This window comes from Lactuca serriola, chromosome 2 (assembly GCF_051521515.1).
Source record: "Lactuca serriola cultivar US96UC23 chromosome 2, Lser_US96UC23_V15, whole genome shotgun sequence".
Classification (NCBI taxonomy): Eukaryota; Viridiplantae; Streptophyta; class Magnoliopsida; order Asterales; family Asteraceae; genus Lactuca; species Lactuca serriola.
The window spans coordinates 39,543,298-39,553,896 of NC_136409.1; the positions used below are offsets into that span (position 1 = coordinate 39,543,298).

The window sequence follows — 10,599 nt, forward strand, 5'->3', positions numbered from 1 at the left end:
TAGGAAAAACCATTGAGCTGCTTGCCTGTTAATTAGTTGGGTTTGAAACTATAAAAGATTTGACTACCTTTCATACCACAAAAGATTTGGTTTATCCTTCACCTGCAAAAGATTTGACTTTTCATACCACATGCGTAATTTTCTGTTAATTAGTTGGGTCTAAAACTGTACATGAAACATTATTGGTCTACTGTAGGGACATGATTAGGGCAATACGAGCCTACAAAACTGCTGTAGAAGAGCGTGCTGTTGTTAGAAAAGAATGTGCTTCTATTCGTGCATCAGTTAGTGATAATGATAATGATTACAGACGCCGTAACTTGGCAAAGCTCATGTTCATTCACATGTTAGGATACCCCACATATTTTGGCCAAATGGAGTGCTTGAAACTTATAGCAGCTCTTAGATACCCTAAAAAGAGAATAGGATATCTGGGACTTATGTTGCTTCTTGATGAAAGACAAGAAGTTTTGATGCTTGTCACCAATTCACTAAAGCAGTATGCTCTTGTCTTTCTTCACTCTTATATTTCCTATATCTTGTGTTCAAGCAACATGGTTGACTTGAGAATCTTTTTTTTTTTCATCATCTGCAGAGATATTAACCACACCAATCAGTACATTGTGGGACTAACTCTTTGTGCTTTGGGTAATATATGTTCTGTAGAAATGGCTCGTGATCTTGCACCTGAAGTTGAAAGATTGCTGCAATTTTGAGATCCAAATATTCGTAAGAAAGTAAGTTGATGTTAAAATTTATTTCATTTCATGATTCTCAAGGATGTTTCATCTAATTCTCACATTTCATATGAAGAATCATACTCACATAAGTTCTTACAATTTACAGGCAACATTGTGCTCAATAAGGATTGTAAAGAAGGTTCCTGACCTTGCAGAAAATTTTGTCAACCCTGTTGTTTCCTTACTTACAGAAAAACATCATGGGGTTCTTTTAACAGCAATCCAGCTCTGTACAGATCTCTGTAACCTTAATGAAGAGGCTCTTGAATTTTTCAGGAAGGTGAATATACTTGATCTTGTTAAAGATCCTCTATTATTTGTTGGGATTGTCTTCTTCTAGTTCTTGTTCTCTTTCTTTATCTTTCTACTGTGTATTTGCGCTAAGAACTGTTTGACATATGATTCTATAAGTGCAAATTAGTAATTTTAGTGATGATATATATTTTCTTTTTTCTTCCTTTGGTATAGATATGCACAGAGGTGTTGGTGAAAGTTTTGAAGAATGTTGTCAACAGCCCATATGCTCCTGAATATGATGTTTCAGGTATTGCAGACCCTTTTCTTCATATAAGACTGCTTCGCCTTTTGCATGTTTTGGGCCATGGAGATGTTGATGCTAGTGATTCCATGAATGACATTCTTGCCCAAGTTAGCTTTTATTTTAATAAAGCTCATTGTGAATTGTGATATATAATTCAAAATTATAAGAATTTATGAAAATCCTTGTGTAGGTGGCAACAAAAACTGAGCCAAACAAGAATGCAGGGAATACAATACTTTATGAATGTGTAGAAACCATTATGAGCATTGAAGATAGCAGTGGTTTACGTGTTCTTGAAATCAATATATTGGGAAGATTCTTGTCTAATCGTGACAACAATATCAGGTGAGTTATGTCTTAATATGTGTTATGAGTATTCCCTTTATTATGGTCTAAAATATTGGGTTTTGTTATATGGCAGATATGTTGCATTGAACATGCTGATGAAAGCAATTTCAGTAGATGAGCAAGCAATTCAGAGACATCGTGCAACAATCTTGGAATGTGTAAAGGTAAAACTTTTCTCTTAACAAAAAGAAATATCAATCAAGTTATATAAGTTTTTTGTGGTTTCTGAATGCTTCTTTATGATTCAGGATTCAGATGCTTCAATTCGTAAAAGAGCTCTTGAACTTGTATACCTTCTGGTGAATGAGACGAATGTTAAACCTTTGACCAAAGAGTTAATTGATTATCTACATGTAAGTGACCAGGACTTCAAGGGAGATCTTACTGAAAAAATTTGCTCCATTGTAGAAAAGTAAGTTGAAGGTTTCATTTTATCTTTTAATTTGGTGAATGTAATATTGTTATAGCATATTTTGATGATTTTCAAAGTATCATACACACAATAACATTTCTTGATTGGTGTTGTAGGCTTTCCCCTGATAAGATTTGGTACATTGATCAGATGCTCATGGTTCTTTCTGAGGTATGTATTATGATAGTAGGTTCTTGTAAATGATGAATTTCATTTTCCATGCATTTCTAGTGACCTCTAAATTGTTATAAAAACCTTGGTGGAATGGAAGTTATTAGTATGCTACTAAAGACTTATAAGGGACTCCTAATTCTTGTTTAGGGTTAGTTACTTATTTATACAACAATGTTTCACATTTTTTCTGATTTATAATGTTTGTTGTTATACATAATATGCAATGGTGTTTCAAAATAGGACAATGCTTCATGCAACCTGCTATGACTTATGTGTATGATGTGGCATATGCTTTTAAATTTTTTGACACATCAGCTGCTTAGTTGTATTTTAACAGACAGAAATAAATCATTTATGGCATGTCAATTCCTCAACTCCATTCCATTATGCAAGATGATCACCATTGGTTCTACCATGTTATTGGATATTTGCAGAATTGGTTGTTTTAGGGAAGATATCCTGCAATTTTTTTTCTTTATTATTATTTTTTTTTTATATTTTATGACATGGATTTTTTGCGGGTTAAGCGATTAAGCAATATCTCACCTCATATGAACCATAACCAATAAATATACACTTTTATCTTAAATATGAACCTTAACTATGTTCCAATTAAATGTGGGAGTTGTGTTGTACTTATGATTAACGGTTATGCAATGTAATCTTTCTTGCTTAGTTGCTTCTTGGCCTTTGATAAGTGGTATCTTACCCTATACATTAACATTTTAAGGGAAGTCAGAACTCAGAAGCTATCTATATGCATATTGTTTTATCTTTTTCAAAGTAAATAAGATTGCTAATTATGTATTTCTTTTTAACAAATTGGATTTGTGATTTGAAAATTGTAAATCTAAGATTAGGGAGGACACTTGTAGTGGAATTGATGATTGTTACTGGAAAGGTTGTTCCTATTTTACAGCTGGAACATGGAGTAGCTGTTGTTACAGTGTATGCAGGGTCATTCATGACTTCTCTTGATATGGGAGGTTTGTTAAGTTCATTTTGTTTTCTGATGCAAAAAAAGTGGCTAATATCTTTGTGTTGTGTTGTGGTGTAGCGTTTTCAATATCTATAATTAAGGCAGAGCAAGCAATTCTGCAATGCCTGGATGTTGCAGCTAAGGCTCCGCATTGGCCTATTGGTGTTGATGGTTGGTAATTCCACCTGGCCTCGTTAAGGTAACAACATATCTGTTGTTCAAACTTCAAAACCCTACTTGAATTTATATTCCATTCATCATCTAGAAATTAGTTTCAATTAGAAACCATGTTAACTTAGTCAAGTTAGTTGGCTTAATTGCCCTATGTAGAAGGAATTCATATGAACAAAAAATTTCATGAAAATGCTTTGTCTTCACCTTCAGTTCAGTCACCGGTATGTCAAATCACAAATCTACCCCCATAGGACGCCTCCCCATGTTCCCATATGCATAGAAAAACATAATATAATCAACAGGGAGCTTCAGTACATGAACAAAGTGACAAGACATTATCACTATCAACCCTACAAATAGTAACATTATTTCTACCAATAATGCCCTTGGTGTTGGTCAAGCTCATAGATAATAGCCTTCTGGACGTGTATGTCATCATATTACATCCTCCAAATACTACCTTAATATATATTAGTTTTTTTTCCAGCTCTCAATCTGATCTGGAAGCTAATTTGTTTAAGGTATATATATCTATCCATGTTATCTCCATTATAGCCATGTCTGAGTTTTTACAGTATACCCTCCACATCCTTATCATTATAAATACTATGTTTTGTTTTGAAAATGAACTTGCCTCTACAATGGATGTTGCTCTTGGGATTTTGATTATTGAGTAAAGACTTGGAGTTGAATTTTATTTAAATCTTGCAGCACTATCAGCAAGATGCAGTAAAGACTTGGAGTTGAATTTTGCTAAGTCATTATTGAGTGAGATGGGCCAATGTACAACTACTAATCCATATAATCAGTTGTTTGAAGCATTAGTCTTAAAGAATTATGAAAGGCAAGATGCAACTTTAGTTAGTTGGAATTCGATGTACATAGTAGATTAAATGCAAATTTATATATTGTAAGAAATAGAATTGTATGACATTAAATTTATGCAATGTATTCTATTTTTTGTATATGATATTTTATTTTCTATTATGAAACATTAAATACAAATTTAATTTGAAAATAAGTAAATTTATAAATAATATTTTTTTAAACATTTAAAATTATGATACGCAAAAATGTGTGTCATCTTCATTTTTGACATGGTCTTTTTTGACAAGGGCTTTGTTGATACGCATTGCGTGTCATTAACATGCGCGTCGTAAGGTTACGACACGCGAATGCGTGTCGTCTTCCTTTATGACAGGGCCTTCCTTGATACGCATTGCGTGTCGTAAACGCGCGTCGTAAATGCGCGTCGTCTATAGACGGCGCGCAAAAGCGCGTCGTCTCTCTTTATGACAGGGCCTTCCTTGACGCGCATTTGCGCGTCATCTGAGCCTTTTACGACACGCAATGAGCGTCGTAAAAGGCTGTTTTTCTAGTAGTGAGGGTTCCCCTGATATATGCTAACCATGCTCAACGTAAAGGCCACATCAGGATGAGTACAAGTCATAGCATACATGATCGAGCCTACAACGAAAGCTTGCAGTACTCGACTCATCTCCGCTATCTCAACCTCTGTACTCGGGCTCTGAGTCTTACTCAGTCTGGCATTACTCTGGATCGGTAACTCTCCTCTCTTCGAATTCTGCATGTTGAACCTATTTAGCACCTTATCCAAGTAGGTACTCTGACTAAGTCCAATTAGTCTCTTACTGCTGTCTCTCAAAATCGTTATCCCTAGGATATACGCAGCTTCACCAATGTCCTTCATAAAGAAACACTTCCCAAGCCAGGACTTCTCTTCCTGCAGAGTTGGGATGTCATTTCCTATGAGTAGTATGTCATCCACATACAATACCAAAAAGCTAACTATACTCCCACTAGCCTTGACATATACACACGATTCATCTTCGCTCCTCGAAAAGCCAAACTCTTTGACTTTCTCATCGAAACAAAGATTCCATCTGTGAGGTGCTTGTTTCAATCCATAGATGGATTTCTCAAGCTTAGACACTCTATTAGGGTACTCTATACTGACAAAAACCTCTGGCTGACTCATGTAAACATCCTCAGCCAACTTTCCATTAAGGAAAGCGGTTTTGACATCTATTTGCCATATTTCATAATCATGAAATGCAGCAATGGCTAACATAACCCTAATAGACTTAATCTTCGCCACTGATGAAAATGTTTCATCATAATCAACTCCCGGAGTTTGAGAAAAGCCTTTGCAACCAATCGCGCCTTATAAGTGTGTACATCACCATCCATGTTGGTCTTCTTCTTGAAGATCCATTTGCACCCAACTGTCTTACGACCTGGTACATTGTCAACCGAGTTCCAAACTTGATTGTCATACATGGACTGTATCTCGCTCTCCATAGCCTCTTTCCATTTAGCAGACTCAGGGTATGCCATGGCTTCCGTGTAGTTGTTAGGTTCATCCAGACTTACCGGTGTGTTATCACTGATAAGTGGATCACCTTCCGCAGTAATATGGAAACCATAGTAATGCTCAGGTGCATTCCTAACTCTCGTGGAACGCCTCAGAGGTACAGACTCGTCATTCAGATCAACAAGAGTTTCCTCCTTAGGTTGATTGCTAGGGTTTGAAGTTCCTTCACCACTTGACTCTTGAATTTCTTCAAGGTCAATTTGGCCTCCCACTGTTTCCTTGGCTTATGAAGTCTCTCTTGTGAAAGACTCCTCTCCTTGCTACAAAGACCACATTATCAATGGGTCTGTAGAAGAGGTAACCAAAGGATTTATGTGGGTAGCCGATGAAAATACACCTCTCACTTCGAGGTTCGAGCTTATCGTGAGTATCGCGCCTCACGAAAGCCTCGCAACCCCAAATCTTGATGTGTTCTAGATTGGGAACTTTTCAAGTCCACACCCCGTGAGGTGTTTTGGCAACCTTTTTGGTAGGTACTAGATTAAGGATATGGGCGGCAGTTTCTAAGGCATACTCCCAAAATGAGATTGGTAGCAAAAATCGCCTAATCATGGAACAAACCATGTCCAACAAGGTTCGATTACGCCTCTCAGCCACACCATTAAGCTGTAGTGTTCTGGGAGGTGTCAATTGTGAGACAATCCCACATTCCTTAAGATAGTTAAGGAACTTTGTACTAAGATACTCACCACCTCGATCAGATCGAAGCATCTTAATGTTCCTGCCCAACTGATTCTCTACTTCCTGTTTAAACTCCTTGAACTTTTTAAAGGTTTCTAACTTATGCTTGATTAACTAGACATATCCATATCTACTATAATCATCAGTAAAAGTCACATAGAAGCGGTTAGCATCCCTTATGGAGGTTCTGAAGGGTCCACACACATCCGTGTGTACAAGATCCAACAGACCTCCACCCCTAGAACAAGTACTAGTGAAGGGTGACTTTGTCATTTTTCCAAGCAAACAAGATTCACAACTGTCATCCGACTTTAGGTCAAATGACTCCAAGCCTCCATCCTTTTGGAGTTGGCCTATGCGTTTCTTGCTTACATGTCCAAGACGACAATGCCATAATGATGCTTTATCCAAGTTAGTGGAGGAATCAATACACAACACATTATTTCCTAGGTTATCAACAACCGACATAGTTTCATATACACCATCTCAAGGTAATGCTTTAAAATAAAGAACATTATTAAAGAAAGCATTAATACCACCACATTCATTATCAAACGAAAAGGTAAACCCTTGTTTGTATAAACCATGAAAAGAAATAATATTTCTCGCCAATTCGGACGAGTAACAACATTTATTCAAATCTAATGTTAACCCACTACTTAGCAATAAAGAATAAACTCCAATCTTGGTGACAATTGAAGCTTTCCTATTCCCCATGATTAAGTTTATCTTCCCATGCTCCACATTCTCACTTCTTCTTAGTCCCTGCAAATCAGAACATATGTGAATACCAAAACCTATATCAAGGACCTAAGAGTTAGAATACGGTGATTTATTAGACAATATAGTGTAAATACCTACATGGTTGGGTTTTACTTTCCCATCCTTCACATCTTGCAGGTACTTTTGGCAGTTCCACTTCCAGTGCGACTTTTCATGGAAATAGAAGCATTTAGCCTCTTTAGGGTTGGCAGAAGGAGTGACAGAACCTCTCTTGGTTCCACTTGAAGAGGAGCCATCAAGGGACTTTCCCTTGGTACCCTTTGAAGGGCTCTTCCTCTTCTTCCCTTTACCTTGCCCGATTGCCAAGACAGGGGCCGCGGTAGGAGTAGGAGTGGTAATAACTGATTTACCTTTAAGACCACTTTCAGCGGTCTTCAAAAGTCCTTGAAATTTGCTGAGTGTAAATTCCTCCTTGTTCAGGTGATTTGTCATTCGTAATTGATCCTAACAAGAAGGTACAGAGTGCAAAATGATGTCAATTGCCAACTTTTCAGGGAAGTTCACATTCAGTTTCACCAAACGGTCCACATACCTTTGCATTTTCTGTACGTGGCCCGTGATGGGTTCACCATCCTTCATCCGGGTTGTTATCATGGAGGAGATGATGTCATACCTCTCTTGATGAGCACTTTGATGGTAGCGGTCTATCAAGTCCTGATGCATCTCAAAAGGGTAATAGTCTTCATAGGAATTTTGGAGCTCGGCTGTCATCGTGGCCAACATGATACATGCCACTTTAGTGGCATCTCTCTCATGAGTCCAGAATTCAACGATCTCCTAAGGAGTAGCAGACGACTCATCAAGTTCCTTAAGCTCCTTATCGAGGACATATTCCTTGTCCTCGTAACGAGTGACCATCCTGATGTTCCGGATCCAATCCATAAAGTTGGAACCATCAAAGATGACTCTCCCACAAAGGTTCATGAGAGAGAAGGAGCCGGTAGGGTTTGAGCCAAAAGCAGCATTGCTGGAAGACATCTAAAAAGAAAAAAGACAAGTTTAGATTAGATATAAAGGTAGTCCTTAATAAGACACCCAAATGTAATATTAAGGCTAGGACCCAACACAATATTTTTATAACTTAGAAGAGGGATGCCGTAATCCAAGCTATAAAATATTTGAAGGTAGGTGAATGACAATTCACCAATTTCCACCATGAAAAACAAAATGTATTATTAGGGTTTAATTGGTTTTGAAACTCCTAGATTCTTTTTACATTCATTGAACTTTTCAATGACATGTTTCAGTCTCGAATGTGCCCCTTCAATTTTTGTAACTAGGATGCCGAGGATCACAAAACAAGGTGTGAATAACCATGCAAGTTACTTGGTACTCTTAATGTTTATCACCTAACCGATGTGTCGGTTAACCACACGCGCTCCACCGATCTATGATAAACCTTAAGCCACCCTTTTCCTACCTTGTTAAGTCCAGGTTAGTGTGCCGGTTAACCACACACGCTCCACTAACGACTTAAGCAAAGTGCAAAGTGTAATTTCATGGATTAGCACCATATTCACATTTTCCTAAAGTAACTAAGATTGGGAATTTATAAAAAAACATTTAGTTGCTTTACAATCATCATACTTTTAATGAGGATTAAAGTCATTGTCCTTCCCATTCGGCTAACGACCCTCCACCAGTCAAGGAAGCGGTGGGTGAGAGTGGACACCCATTAAGCTGCTATTTTATAGGCAACAACCTTATATCCCTTATAGACCAACATCGTGAATGAGGCCTACTAACGGTAAAACGACTTGTTCTTATGTATATATATATATATATATATATATATATATATATATATATATATATTATTAACTTATAATATTATAAAGTATAAGGGTTGAATTTTAACTTTTAAAATTATAGGGGTTGGAACTAAAGTTTTCTAAAGTGACTTTACATGTTCCAAAACTTGAGGGCAGGTTTTGTAACTTGCAAAACATTCAAACTTCATAACTTATGAGTTAATGATTTATTAAAATGAAGACTCTTCATTTTCCATGTAATTTATGTGTTCTTTAATGGAATTTAAAAGAAAGACTTTTGGTAATCTATAACTTGAGGACAAATTATGGATTTCATTAAAAACACATCAAGATCAAGAATTAAACTAACAAACTATTTGCAAATAATTCCAATGATCTTCTAAACTCATAAGTGTATAAACATTCATATCAACAATTTCAAGAATCATAAATAAACCATACAAAATTTGAAATTTTCATAATAGACATTGTAAATGGATTAGCATAACCATTACACCATCTAAAACAAGTTTTATAAGACCAAAAACAGTTTAGGGGAATGTTTCTAGTCCATTTCCAGCAACAAAACTCAAAAATCTGCATTCAGGGACTACTACTCGTTGAGTGCATGAACCTACTCGACGAGTAGGATGAATATAGGCATGGACTCGGCGAGTTCACTCAGCAGAATGCAGAATTTTGAGTTTTCCAACAAGTTTGCATCAAGTATCAAGAAAACAAGCCTAAGCTTTGATACCACTGAAGGGTTTTGAGCATTCTAACACTCCTAAGGTGTACATGCAACCCTAGAAACCTTGGATCTATATTTTACTAAGATACATACAAATTTGATTTTCCGAGGTTCTTAACCTAACTAGCATGGCATGGGGAACTTTAAACATAAAAGCAAGTAGGAAAATCATACCTTTCTTCATGCTTGGATTCCTTGAGAACTTTGTGAGCCTAGCACCTGAAGTGTGATGCCTGAAGTGTTTCACACAACACCACAACTCTTGGAATAACTTAGAGAGAAGTACATTATCACTCAAAATCAGCTAGCCCTCTTGTTCTACACATAGTACCGATTTTGGTAGCCATGGAGTCCTTTTATAGTTGTGTCACAAGTAGGGTTACCAAATGTAAACCTTAATTGACATGGCTTTTCATATTCCATGATCCATGGGTTTATAAACTCCATGGACTATCCATGGATCACCTTATGGGTTTTATCCCAATTCATATAAAATATGGATCATTAGCCCAGCTATATAAGAATAGATGATCTACACAATCAACCCCATATATTTAATTAGTCTCTTTCTGATCACTTAATTAATTCCAAATTAATTCTTGATCAATAATAATTAAATAATATTATTAATATATTAGAACTTATAATATATTAATAAACCATAAGTGTTATTCTCTCATTTTGTCTATCCAAGTGTTGCAATTCCATGCAACCCAAATGGACCATGCCAACCGGGTCAAGTACATACCAGAAATAATTATGAACTTAGACACCTAATCCATCAACAACGTCGTGAACAAACATCCAATTTCCATAAAAGCCCGAGCTCACATACTACCAAAATACTTTTTGGATCCAAAGCACAAACCG

General features: G+C 36.5%; 1 pseudogene; it reads left to right on the forward strand.

The window, feature by feature from the left end:
• The first annotated feature begins 200 nt into the window (after positions 1 to 200).
• On the forward strand, positions 201 to 3,373 carry LOC145089177 (AP-1 complex subunit gamma-2-like; annotated as a pseudogene).
• The last annotated feature ends 7,226 nt before the right edge of the window (positions 3,374 to 10,599 follow it).